This window comes from Ochotona princeps, chromosome 1 (assembly GCF_030435755.1).
Source record: "Ochotona princeps isolate mOchPri1 chromosome 1, mOchPri1.hap1, whole genome shotgun sequence".
Taxonomy (NCBI): domain Eukaryota; kingdom Metazoa; phylum Chordata; class Mammalia; order Lagomorpha; family Ochotonidae; genus Ochotona; species Ochotona princeps.
Window position 1 is genome coordinate 10,613,779 of NC_080832.1, and position 13,553 is coordinate 10,627,331.

Consider the following 13,553-nt stretch of genomic DNA (forward strand, 5'->3'; position numbering starts at 1 on the left):
GGCATGAGGCGCTCCGTCAGGGGGCATGTGTTAGCAGTGCTGTGTCTTACTGACAACAGCTCATCTCATGAAGTAGTCCTGGGTTCACACTGTTGCCCGCCCTCTGAGAGAAGTGGCTCCAGCTGCCCTGTCCTGACGACACGCGTGTGGCTGAGCTCCATGCCAAACTTGCATTGCACGTTCTCTGGGTATCACTCTAAGCAAACAGTGAAGTTAAAACCAGCTGTTGGGGCATTGTTCTGACTTAATAATCTGTGTGCTGGAGGAACTAATGTGCCCGGAGTACCAAGCAGATGCTGGCCAGCACAAGCAGGGTGGAGACTGCCTTCCTCCCTCTGAGCGCAGGGAAGGGAACCTCTACCCCCTAGGCCAGCTCCCAGCCGCCTCTCACCAAACAGAGGTTGAGTCCCTGGAGCTCTCCTCTGGGGGTAAGACGTTCACCTTCCTCTTACAGAAACTGATCTGCAAACTGCAGTTACAAATTCATTCAAATCCTGGGAAATGAACAAGAGTTTAGTGAGGTAACCTTGTGTGAGCTTTTTCTGGAACATAAATTAATCATGAAAATAAATCCTTATATCTTCTCCCACCCCTTAAATCCAAGATACAACTGCAATTCATAAATCTGGTTAATTTCTTGGTTTAAGACACTTAGGCATTAGAGATAGAACACAGGGAATTTTTGGTCCTTCCCATTAATTTCGCCCTTCAAAATATTCCACTACAATTTCAAGAAAATTGGCTTTGAAATACTCTTTTTATAAAATACCTATTCACTTATTTGAGACTCTGAGTTACAGACAAAGGAAGAGAGAGAGAGATCTTCCATCTGCTGGTTCACTTCCTAAGTGGCCGCAGCAAATGGAACTGAGCTAGACCCAAGTCTGGACTTTCCTCCAGGTCTCCTACATGGATGCGTGAGTCCCAACACCTTGGCCACTTTTTACTGCTTTCCCGGGCACATTAGCAGGGAGTTGGACCAGAATTGAAACCACCAGGACACAGACTGGCTGCTCTATGGGATGCTGACATCACAGGTTGGCAGCTTTATCTGCTAGGCTACCATGTTGGCCCTTGAAATGTTTTTTTTTTTTCAAATACAACTTTCTAAATTATTATTATTATCATCCATGATATGCTTTAATAGGTATGGAATTTCCCCCGCACCTTCCCTTCTTCCCAACCTATACCCCCTAAACACTGTGTTCCCCCATATTACTACATTAGTATAGTCCTTCAGCAAGTCACAAGTCCAACATTCTGCTACTTAGTTAACAACATCTCTTTTATTTTACTTCTTCTTCTTGTTATTATTATAATTTTATGATACAGTTCCATAAGCCGTGGGATTTCCCTTATCCACTCCCCAATCCCCTCCCCCCTCACTGAGTTCCCCTATATTATTACTATAGTATAGTTCTTCATAAATAGTCATATGTCCATCATTGCAGACACAGACAATGGCAGAGAGTCCAACATCCTATTTTCAAGGTATAGTAAACAGTTTCATTGGGAGTCCATCTTTGATCTGGAAGTAGAGATGCATACTGCATTGTATCCTCACACTGGATATGATAGTCTCCATTTCGCAGTTAATATATATCCCCTTAAATGAAAAGCCACAAAACAAAAACAATAATAGGAAGAAAAAACAATTAACAATGCCATGAAGTTAAATAACATGCTACTAATATGTTGCTGAAGAAATGAAAAAGGAAATCAAGAATCTTCTTGAAGAGAATGATGATATTGAAGAAAATGATCTATGAGTCAGTGAAGAATTTAATGAGAAAGTGTTTTGAAGGGATGAAGCTAAAAAAAAAATTAAAATCCATGAGATACAATTTCTGCTGATCTTTGTTGGTGAGATATGACTCCTATAGGCATCAAATAGATGGGTTTTGTTTTTTTAATCCAGTCTAAAATCTATGATGTTTGATTGATTAGTTTAAGCCATTTATATTCAGGGTTAATATGAATGGGTGAGAATTTGGTCCTGTCATTTTAGGAATGGGTTGTTCATTGATTTAGTGTTTTGTTGTTATTTTTACTGGGATGTTCTTCCCATTTGCCTTTGGTTTTGGTGGGTGCTATTCCTCTTCTCTGTCAAGAGAACATCTTGAAGTATCATTTGTAGGGCAGGTTTGCAAGAGGTATATTCTTGTAACTTTTCTTTATTGTGGAAGAATTTTATCTCATTTTCAAAGACAAAGGAAAGCTTTGCTGGGTACATTATCCTGGGCCGACAATTTTTTTCTTTTAGAATCTGGAATATGTCACTCCATTCTCTTCTGGCCTGTAGAGTTTCCTGTAAGAGGTCTCCTGTGAATTTAATTGGCATTCCATTAAAAGTCAATTGATTTTTTTTTACATGCATATTTAAGGATATTTTCCTTATGTTTGATTGAAGAGAGCTTAATGATCATTTGTTGTGGTGAAGATCACTTTGGTTCAACCGTTTTTGGAGTTCTGTGCCCCTCCTGGATCTTGCTTCCCAATTCTTTCTCTAGATTAGGGACATTTTCCCTTCTTATTTCATTGAATCTACCTCTAATCCCAACTTCTCTTTCTGGGAGTCCCATAACTCTTATATTTGGCCTTTTAATAGTGTCTTCAATTCTTGAATACTTTTTTTGGCCTGATCCAGCTCTGCTTCCAGCTTTTTGTTTGTTTCCCCCTGGTGACAGGAAATATCTTCCAATTCAAAGATTCTTTCTTCTGTCACCCTCATTCTATTTTGGAGACTCCACTGTATTTTTAATTTGCTCCATTGTATTCTTCATTTCTGATATATCAGTTTTCATTTGATTCATTTCCAGTGTGACATATTCCTTGAATTCCTTGAATGCTTGCATTACATGCTTCTTGTTGTCGATAAGAAGTTTTATAACAAGTGTTTTGAATTCTGTATTCCGCACTTTCTCGATTTCTGCCTCAGTGAACTCTGAGTTTGGTAAAGGCTTTTGCTCCTTTGCAGGGGAGTCTTCAGTAGTATTCATTGTGCCTCTGTCCCATCTTTTGCTATTGGTCATTAGCAGAGTTTTCTCCTAAGGACAGGTTTCTAAGCTGTGTCACCCACAGGTCTACAGCTTGATCTTATTTATTGTAGTTGGCACATGGCTCTTTGTTTGCAGTCACTTGTGTCACTCCTTCCAGCGAGTTCCAGGTCTGGCTTCTTATGTTGCATTTCTACCATCGTCTTTGTAACCCTGGCTCATTCTCCACTTCCTGTGACCCTGTGCTGAGGCTGCACCATTCATTATCTGTACAACTTTTCTCCCACTTCTGGTTGGAGCAGGTCCCAGGATTAGGGAGAAACCAGGAGTCCTATATAGCTAGGTTGTTGGTGGTGCTGATCTTGCTGGAACCTGTTGGACGTTAGGTCTGGGTGCCACACGGACCTATTTTGACCCATATGAAGCCATAGTCAGTATTATTTTCCTGTGGGACCAGTTCAGTGCATGCACAGCTCACTGTTGACTCTGCAGTCTTAAAGCCTTTGCCACATCATACAAAACACTGGCCACTACTAGAGTTCTTGATTTGCTAGCCATCAGCTCTGAGGGTACACAGATCTATCTTGGGTGGAACCTGTAGAATTCTGTGTTGTTGCAGTTCACTGAGCCAGAAATGAGTTCACTCCCAGCTCAGTGCATGTGCAGTCCTGTCCCATAGCCTTTGATTCTTTAAACAAAATGGTGCCTGATGCAGCTCTGGGTTGTGAAATCCACCCTGTTCCCACACTGCCAGCTTGGGACCTGCCACTCTGTCTCTGCTCCTGGTCAAATCAAACAGACCAGCAAGATGAGCAGTTCTTTGTCTGGGTTCACCTCCTGAGCTCCCAGGTAACGTCCCTTCCCACCTTATTGCTGGTGGACTTCTGGCTGCTGCTGCAATTCAGATTACCGCATGCTGCTGGGGTATTGATCACTGCAACACCACACCATTGTGTCTGCTGTCTTCCTGTGTCTCTCAGTCTCCATGTACTCCTCTGCTACTGTTCTACACTGTCCTGCTTCATGGAATGTGCCCTCTGTGCTTCACACTGGCTAATGTTTCTCCATCTGTTTAAACATGTCCTTATCCTATTCCGCCATCTAGATTCTCCTGAAATGTTATTTTCAAGGGATGATCCTTCACATGCTTTCCTCTGAAAGTTTTGACAAAAATGAACCAACAATCCATTTATTATCTGGGATACACTAGGTATTATAATATCAACATAATCCATTGTTAATGCTTCTGAAACAAATGAGAAGATCCCCCCCATCACACTTGCTCCCAGGTGATTTATTGGAACTGACAGATGGCCCAACTATGGATTCTATTTGTTTGTTCCTGGAGATCACAGGGTGTGGACTGGAAGGATTTGCCTTTCGAAAATCTAGGTTAGAGATTCAACAATTAGACACGACTCAAAGAATCCTCTACTCTCTCTTTTAATAATTATGTTTAAAAATGTTTTCTGTGTCATCCTTTGATAAGTAGGTGCATAGACCAGACTACTTTGGGTAAGATACAGTGATTTCAGTAAAAGAAAAAGCCGCACAAAGTCACTCAGTTTGTCTACTGCCACATCTGGACTTCCAGTGAGGTCCCGCAATGTGCGAGATACCGTGTTGAATAAATCAGTTAATAAATGAATTAATGCCCTAAGGGAGATGTACTTAATTACTGTTTAACAGAAGAAAGAAGAATATTCTTCAACAGCAGAAAACCAGAGTAGTTAAAATCAGCATTGAAGGCATTCTTACTTATTGCTTCTGTTTTGCTGTTCCTATTTCTTGTTTCCTTTTGTGTTGAAACTCCTACGAGGCAAGTTTGCCATTATTCAGCAGGAAGATATGGACTGAAGAGGCCCCACACACATCTGTGTCTATGTCAGCAGAACTAGGTGACGTGAGTGGCAGGAATCTATTTTTTCCTTAAGATTTATTTATGTAAACAGGAGAGATAGAGGTACCATCTACTGGCTCACTCCCACAAAGGCCACAGTGTCCAGGTCTGGGCCAGACTGAAACTGGGAGCCAGGAAGTCTGTCTAGGTCTCCCATGTGAGTGGCAGGAGCCTAAGCACTTAGGTCATCCTCCTCTGCTTTCCCAGACACATTGGCAGGGAGCTGGACACTTAGCACTTAGGATCTGAATCAGCACTAGATGTGGGAGGTGGGCAGGTGTAAGAGGTGACAGCTTAACTCACCAGCCAGGCCCCAAGTTGCATGAATTATGAAACACACACACATATACGCACACACATACACACACACACACACACACACACACTGTTTACAGATCATTATGTCCAACCTCTCCCTTTGCAAGTGAGAAAAGCAAGATCAGAAAAGCTTAGAGATAAAAAAAAAAACACAACCAGTTGAACATGAAAAATTGCTGTGACACTATTCACTTCTCTTTGCAGGGGGTGTTTGTGTGGGGGCAAACGAGCAGCTCAGAAGCCTGTACCATGCTTGTTGGATTTGACTGATTGATTTGCGTTTGCATTGCTTTTTTACAAGAACTCACTGAAAATCACGCTCTTTGTTGGTCTCCTGCACAAGAATGGACTGGCATGTGGAGACATAGTACAGTATGCATCTCCATATCCAGATAAATGATGGACTTCTGGTGAAACTGTTGAATATGTCCTGACAATTGGATGTTGGACACTGTGACATTATCCATGCCTACAATGTCGGGAAACACTGCACTAGCAGAATGATGGACTTATGACTGTTCATGAAGGACTAACCATTGTAATACTGGAGGGGAAATCAGTACTTGGGGGGGGGGATTGGGGAGGGGAGGGGAAATCCCAGAGACTATGGAACTGTATCAGAAGAAGGAGCAGGAGGAGGAGGAGAAGAATGGACTGGCAGTGGTTGTGGGTGGGGTCGGGATGCCTTATTACAACAATATACTGCTTCAGGCCCCAACTCCTGAGACCGTAATTCTGTGAGTCAGAAGGGGGGGAGAAGAATCGGCAGTTTTATAACCTGCATTCAGATGCAGGAAATGCATGGCTGGCCTCAGTCCGGCCCAGCCTTCTTCCAGGAGTGCGAAGGGAGGACTCCCTGATGTCGCGATTGCTCAGATGACATCCGAAGTGTGGGAGTGATGCGTGTGTGTCGTATACCGGTAACATCTCTGACTTATCACTGTTAGAAACACAACGCCACTTCCAAAAAGGCATTTATTTTGGTGTGAGAGATTTCGAAATCCATGTGTTGCAGGCTTTTTTCCAAATATGCCCTCTCCATGAAGTTTTTGAAGACGTTCATTGTGGGCATGTGCCACTTTCATGTTTCTGAATGAATCTGCGATAAGGGAAGGCATTAAGAGAATGCGTCTGACCAGGTGAAAACCAGACACACTGCAGCATAAAACCCATCAGTCCTATACTGGAGAAGCCACTGGCCTGTTGAAGAAGCAGTAGAGGACAGCCCAAAGCCTTGGGACCCTGCACCCACATGGGAGACCTGGAGGACGTTCCTTGGCTCCTGGCTTCAGATTGGCTCAGCTCTGGCCGTTGCACTATTTGGGGAGTGAACCAGCAGATGGAAGGTATTTGTGTCTCTGTCTCTCCTTCTCTCCATAAATCTGATCTGCCTTTCCAATAAAAATAAATAGATCTTTAAAAAAAAGAATGAGGCAACTATAAGTCTGCAGAAATGGCAGACACAAAATATAACACTCTAGAGGTGATCACGTCTTTCTTCTCAGGAATTAATTAAACTTTTGAATTCCCTGTTTTCTTTTACTTCAAACCACAAGTTTCTGGGAGGCCTGGGATATTTTAATGAAACTCCCATGATGAGCACAGACTTTCCAAGCCTCGCACCAATACTCTTCAGAGCCTGGCTTAAAGACAGAATGAGTAGGTCAATAACCAACTCCGGAAGTCTGCATGATCCCCTACAAAACACGACCACTGGGCAGCGGTGGCGGGAATTGTCCCGGGTCCATTTGAAGGCTTGTGGCGATGATTATTTCATCGCCTTCTGTGACTGGCATTTGGTTCCCTTACTTGCCTGTGCTGTAGTCACAGAGTAAGGTTCTGTCTGACTCAGGCTATGGAAATACTTGACTTGGCAAGCAGTGTGGGCATTCCCTATGCAGGCCTTAGCACAAGGCCCAGAGAAATAAGGCCAGCACTTGCTTCCCTCCCCTGGTGCCATCTGTAGTGGTCTCAGCTGCCCTTGCCAAGTGCCACAGTGGAAAGTGGAGGCTGGACAAGCCAGCCACGTCCTGAGCTAAACTTTGCTCAGAGAGGCAGCTGGGAAATGGGATAGGACTGAACAAGAACACTCTCTCTCTCCCTCCCTCTCTCAGTCTCTCTCTCTCTCTTTCTCTCACACTGCCTCTGTTTCAGTGTCTGTCTGCCCCATCCCATCTGTCCCTTCCCATATACAACTCTCCCTCTCCTCCTTCCTCTGCCCCTCTCTGCCTTCTTATTTTGTGGGTTGCTTATGAAAACAAAAGCAGCAGCAAATCTCCATGAGCCATGTTAGCCAGCAGATTGCTGTGGACAGCCTTGGCCTTTGCCCAAGTCTGTCACTCTCTCCAACTTGGCCCATTGCTTTCAATGTGAAAAACAGAGGGAGACTGCTGGGAAAGCACACAAAGAAACAGGCAATTCAGTAAGCAGCCCTGGCCTAGAGGGGCCGGGGGAGTTAGACTTCATGTGAAGAAAGGCAGCCAGGGGTGGCCTGCCCAGGGGGGGTACCTTCTCCCCAGGATCCACACAACATCCCACCGAGGCCACCAGGCCACCCTGGCTCAGCACATTGCATTTGATTACACATGTCACATGTGTCATGAGCTGACTTCTGGACTCTGAACATAGTCATGCCATTCACGGAGTCTCCCAGGTTTACCATGGGAACAAGAATTCCAGCTTAAATATTAAACAATGCTGTATCTTGGACAACTTCCTTGCTAAAGTGGACAGAGAAATTATTTCTTGATCTGCATGCATTCAATGGTCAAAAAAGAGCACCTTTCAGGTGTAAGGAGCAAATCCCAAGAGTTGCTCATCCAGTAACAGCAAGGTCCCACAGAGGCAGCTCTGACCACCAGCTGGCTGCGGCCCGGCCACAGGCCACCGGGTGTGGAGTCCAGGAAGTGTTGTCCCACTCCCAGGTCAGCAGTTGCTGGTGAACTTTTCTGGGGAAAATCCGAGAAGATGCAAGAAGAGCTCCTGGCTTGTGGTCTTGGCCATGTCTCAGAGTTGTTCCCTTCCTAAATGTCACCTCGAACCGTCCTCCGTGTCCCAAATCTGCCATCTGAGAATGGGTGCATTGATTTGTGAAGGTAAACACCCAGGGCTCAGTCCAGGAAGTTGTCAAGCGGGTGATTTACGCACATGTTCTGAGTCCCGCCAGGCGCTGAAGAGATGGCTGCTTGGCTAATAAATCTTGCATGCGTCAACATTAATTTAAGGTAATCTGAGTTGGAAGTCAAAAGCAGGCTTTGCAATAAGCAGCCAACTTCGCTTCCAGGACATCTTTAGGAGAATAAATTACCAGCTTGAAGGAGATACCATCTGCAAGGAACAGAGCTGGAATAGGGTTAGGAATGGAGCTGGTCGCTTTGTGTCACAAACACATATCCTGGTGGACATATGGGGCCCACAAGTCAGGCGGTGAAACAGCTTTGTGGCCTCCATGCTCACCCCTTCCCACACAGAACCCTTGGGAAGGCTCAGTGTCCCTGAACCCTGTGCCATCCCAAAAGAAGGACAGAGAAGCCCCATAGTGACACAGGCCAGGCTCACAGTCTACACTCAGCTGCTCAGAGAAGGACGAGGCACGAAGCAGAGACCTGAGCCCTGCACTCTGGGAGATGCGAATTAACTTGCAATCCATTCACTTCCCAGGAATAGCTATTAATTGGAGATCCCTTCACTTCCTAGGGAAAGAGCTAGGTCAGCCCCTGCCCCAGGCACATGGCCAAGCAGCAGGTGGCCATGTGCCAAAAGATCAGAGGAAGCAGGAAGGACAGGTCAGTGCATGAGTGTAACTGGCCACGGTGATCCGGGGCTGAGCTACATACACACCAATCCAGAGACAAGCAGGCAGGGTGTTAGAAGGGACGAAGGCGTGGGGCAGGGGTCACCTGGAGATGAGGAATGCCCTGAAGGCAGGTGGGAGTTGGGCTTGTAGTCTTCTGAGCTAGCAGTGGCCTAGAAGGCTGCTGAGAGAGGGATGGAGGGTGGGATGGAGGGTTGGACGGAGGGAGGGAGGGAGACAGGGAGGGAAGAGAAGGAGGGAGAGAAGAGCTGATCCAGTAGGGCTAAGGGAAGGGGAAGCTTCAGGAAGCCTGGCAGTGGGCAGAGCCAGTGGGAAGTTGCCGCCATCCGGCCCCTGGTTTCAGTGGTGGGTGTGTCCTCGCAGGTCAGCTCAACATCACCCATTGGGTATGGGAAGAAAATAAATATTGGTTTCAATTTGCTTTTACTATTTTTTAAATGTATTTTTTATTTTTATTTTTATCTTTTATAATTTCTACATAGTTGGAGTGATTAGGGCCAAGGGCTACAGGAAGGTGGGTGAGATCACCATTTCCACATTCTTTTTCCCTTCCTGTATCTGGAGGAAGGGGAGAAATATGGAGAGAAGCCACACCCAGCCTCCTCTGAGATGGAGGACAGCCACACGACACCACCCCAGGGTTCCTGATGTGAGGCATGCACTGAGGGTCCTGCACAAAAGGTTTTGATAGTTCAATAGTTCTGAAATACTGCAAATCTCACCACTCCGAGCACGATAAAATCTCCCCAGAATCCACTGGTTGACATAGTCCATCTCAGAGTCTCACTTTGCCCCGATATTCACTGCCAACACGTGGCTGGGGTAGTTGATCAATTTATTCTGTCCTCTGTCCTCTGTGGTGGTACCAGGTGTTCTCTGCAGACTCCAATGTACTGTGTGTCCTCCATGTGCACCTGGATATGCTGCCCACTGCTCCATCTAAGCCACTGAGGAGGCCCAGCTCTGACACATGCACTCCACAGACCATGGAACCTACAATGCTCTCCATGGTTGGGGTTCTGAGTCCAGCAATTCAGTTGTGGGAATCTCCAAAGAAACTTTGTCTGAGGTGATCCCAGACCTGATTCTTGCATGTGCTCGTCAGGACAGGGTCTGTCACAGTCCGTCATCACAAATCAGGCTATGCAAACACTGGTGGATGCAATTCCAGGGTCAGTTCTGTCTCCAGCCCTGTCTTCTACATGAACCAATGGGTGTTTCAGTCCAGCCCAATCCTGCCCACCACACACTTGGCCTTCACATACACCATTGGAAGTTGTAGCCTAGTCAGAGCAACCCACAATAACCCCCATGATACCTGCCCCATGCCCCCTGCCCTGGTTCCCATGTTTGCCAGTATGGACAGCCAACTGGTTCAGATGGTCCCACATTACATTCAGCTCTCATACATGTCAATGGGCATTGAATGGGCATTGAAGCCTAGTTCAACCCTACCAGCTCCATTATCCAGCACACACACGTACCTATGGGTGCCATTCTCTGTCTAGCCATGCCTACACTAGTCCTGGCTCTCATGATCACCAGTCAGAGTGGCAACCCAAGAGGGATGTGTCCACTCTTTCCCTACTGGACCCACTCCAACTCCCACATCAAGCACTCTCCAGGTGGTTCTGCAGTTTAACTTGACAGAATTTGCCCCCCACCCCCATGCCAGCATCTACCTGCTAATGCTGTGGCAAAGCCAACCAATCTACACCCACTCTGACTTGTGCATGAACCAGTAAGAACAGTCAACCCAGCCTGGCTTTTCCCTGATACAGTTCACATGAGGCCAACAGGCATTGTAGCCCTTCTAGGCCCGGTCTTCCCTATCCCAACTCATGCTCTCCAGTGGGAGTGGTGGTTTAGCAAGGGAGCTCCACACAGCCCCCTTACTGGTTTTACCCCCTTTCCCTCTGGGTCTCACATGTGCTGGTTAGGTGCTGCAGCCCAGTCTGGCATGGCCTGCCTCATCTCAGTATTTGTCAGTGGGTGCTGTAGCCTGGCCTAGCCCACCTCCAATTCCAACTCACGCTGGTTGGGGCTACAGCCTAGCCCAGCCCAGCTGGTCCTCAGTCTTGGAGTTCATGTGAACTGCCATGTGCTGCCACGTGCTACAGCCTAACCCAGCCCAACCTACGCTCTGTTCTGGTGTTCAGATTCACTAGCAGGTGATGTAAACTGGCCCAGCCTGGTTTGCCCCAACCTGAGCCAAATGTGTGCTGGTAGGTACTATTCCTTGGCCTGGCCTGGGCTGCTCATATCGTGGTTCTTGTGTTCACCTGCAGGAACTGTGTCCACGGAAGAGTTACCCAAGCTCCTCCAAAGAATCTCTCCCAAGGTCAGATCTGGTGCACACTGGTGGGTCTGTGGGCCTTCCCTACACTTCATTCACCTCCTGTCCTAGCAGGAACAGTGGCCTTTCGTGACTGACTTTCAATCCATTCCAGTTTTACTGTTGGGTGTTACAGCCGAGCCAAGCCTAGTCCACACCCAGACACAGTTCACACATGGCTCAGCAGGGACAGAGACCTAGCCTAGCCTGTCCTACACCTACCCTGGTTCTCACTAGCACCACTGGGTGCTAGAGTCTAGCCCAGGCTGGTACACCCCAGACCCAGTCCACACTTGTGCTGAGGGACACTGCAACCATGTCCAGACCAGATAGCAGCCTCCACTCTGGCCTTCCAACTCACCAGTGGGAACCACAACCCAGACAGGGTGTCCCCTTTGCTCCCCAAGCAGGCATGTTCCCAGCCATAGATCTTACGCATGCCAGTGGTTGCTCTGACCTAGCTTGGTATATTCTATCACTTGTCTTAGGCTTTGCCTTTGGATGATGTAGCCTGGTCAGACTCAGCCAGCCCCCAGTTCCAACTCTCACTGTGGGTTCCAGAACCTGGCCCTGTTCAGTCTGCGCCCTTCCCTAGGTCATGCAGACTGGTAGGTGTGACAGCCTAGCCCAGCACAACCTGCACTCCAGCCTGGTTTCTGCACTTACCAGTGAGCTAAGGTTTGCTTGGCTCTGCCTGGTCTGCCCCCTACACATTTGCCAACAGTTAGAGCTACCTTGCGCAACTTGCCTGACCCCCATGCCTGGACTTCATGCTCTCCAGCGGGAGTTATGATCCAGTAGGGGAGTTTCCCAAGTTCCCCCACTTGGTCCACTCCCAGACCTCATGCATGCCAGTGGGGCTAGGCCCTTGCCCAGCATAGCTTGCTCCTCCATTTTGGCCTTGTATGAGTCGGTGAATGTTGCGGTCTGGCCAACCCCATACCCTGTTTTAGGATGCACATGCAGGTGCTGCAGCCTGTACCTGCCCAGGCTATTGGTCCCTGTACCTGTGAGTGATGACAGGTTCCATGGTCACACCTAGCTCAGCCCATCACCACCCCAACTCTTGAGCTAATCAGTGGGACTTGTATTTCCACAGGGTTTGACTCACATATTCCCCCACAGAATCTACCTCCAGACCTGATTCCTTAACGTGCTGGTTAGTGACATGGCCCTGCCTAATGTGACCTGTCCCCTGTTTCTACATTCAGTCAGATACTGGGATCTAGCCCTGCTAGACAGGCCCCCAACCCTAGCTCTCACATGGACTGGCATGTGGTCAGCAATGCTCCATAAAAAGCCTTCTCAGGACTCCCATGTAGGCTGATATGTCAGTCTGACCCATATGGAACTTCTGGTCTCTTCCCTCCAGCCACCAGATCTGTCCCCTCCTTACCTGCAAGTACATTGGCCCTGTTGTTGGGAGTCCCTCAGGATTCATTCCTCACCTACACGTACAGTGGCCTTATCCATGGGCGTCCCTAGGCAGTAATTCCAATCCTCCAAAACCATAGAGCTCACTGATGGGTGGCCAGTGGGTGAAGTCTGGTGCCAGTTGGCCCTTTGGCTGCCCACAAGCAAAGGATTTGCTCACTGTTTGGCAGCAGTGGCTCAGATACCCCCAGCAGCTACCATGCTCCCAGGAGCTCCCTCCACCCATGCTCTGAGGTCAAACTCTGCTTTTACTATTTTTTTTAAATCTCATCATTTTTTATTTGTGTAATTTTTAAAAAAGATGTATTTATTTGAAGGACAGCATTACACAGAGAGGGAGAGACAAAATTTTTCATTTGCTGGTCCAGTAGCCAAATGGTTGCAACAGCCAGGCCTGGGCTGAGCCAGGACAAAGCCAGGAGGCAAGAGCTCCTTCTCGGCCCCCGACGTGGGACATCTGCTCTTTTCACAGATGCCTTAGCATGGAGCTGGATCAGAAGTGGAGAACTGCAACAGGAAACAACACTCTAATACGGAATGTCAGCATTGCAGGAGGTGGCTTGATACTGGTCCCGCACTGTGTGTGTGTATTTAAAATGAACAGACTAGCTTCATAGGCAGAGAGTGTGATGTGCAGACAATTAAAAATCGGGAGAGAGAATTGTTTGTCAAGCACACATTTTGGGGGGAGCATATGCAAGCCTCTATTGCTAACGAACAAGGTCCAAGGGGCTTAAGGATTGAGGCGGGTGTTAC

The 13,553-nt window shown here is 47.2% G+C and overlaps 1 long non-coding RNA gene across 1 annotated transcript in view; it reads right to left on the bottom strand.

Moving 5' to 3' along the window:
- Positions 1–364: 364 nt before the first annotated feature.
- LOC131480167 (uncharacterized) overlaps positions 365–13,553 on the bottom strand; it is a 41,010-nt gene continuing 27,821 nt past the window's right edge. The window contains exon 3 of the long non-coding RNA XR_009245282.1: positions 365–494. This is a non-coding gene — a long non-coding RNA (uncharacterized LOC131480167). The remainder of the gene's footprint in view (positions 495–13,553) is intronic.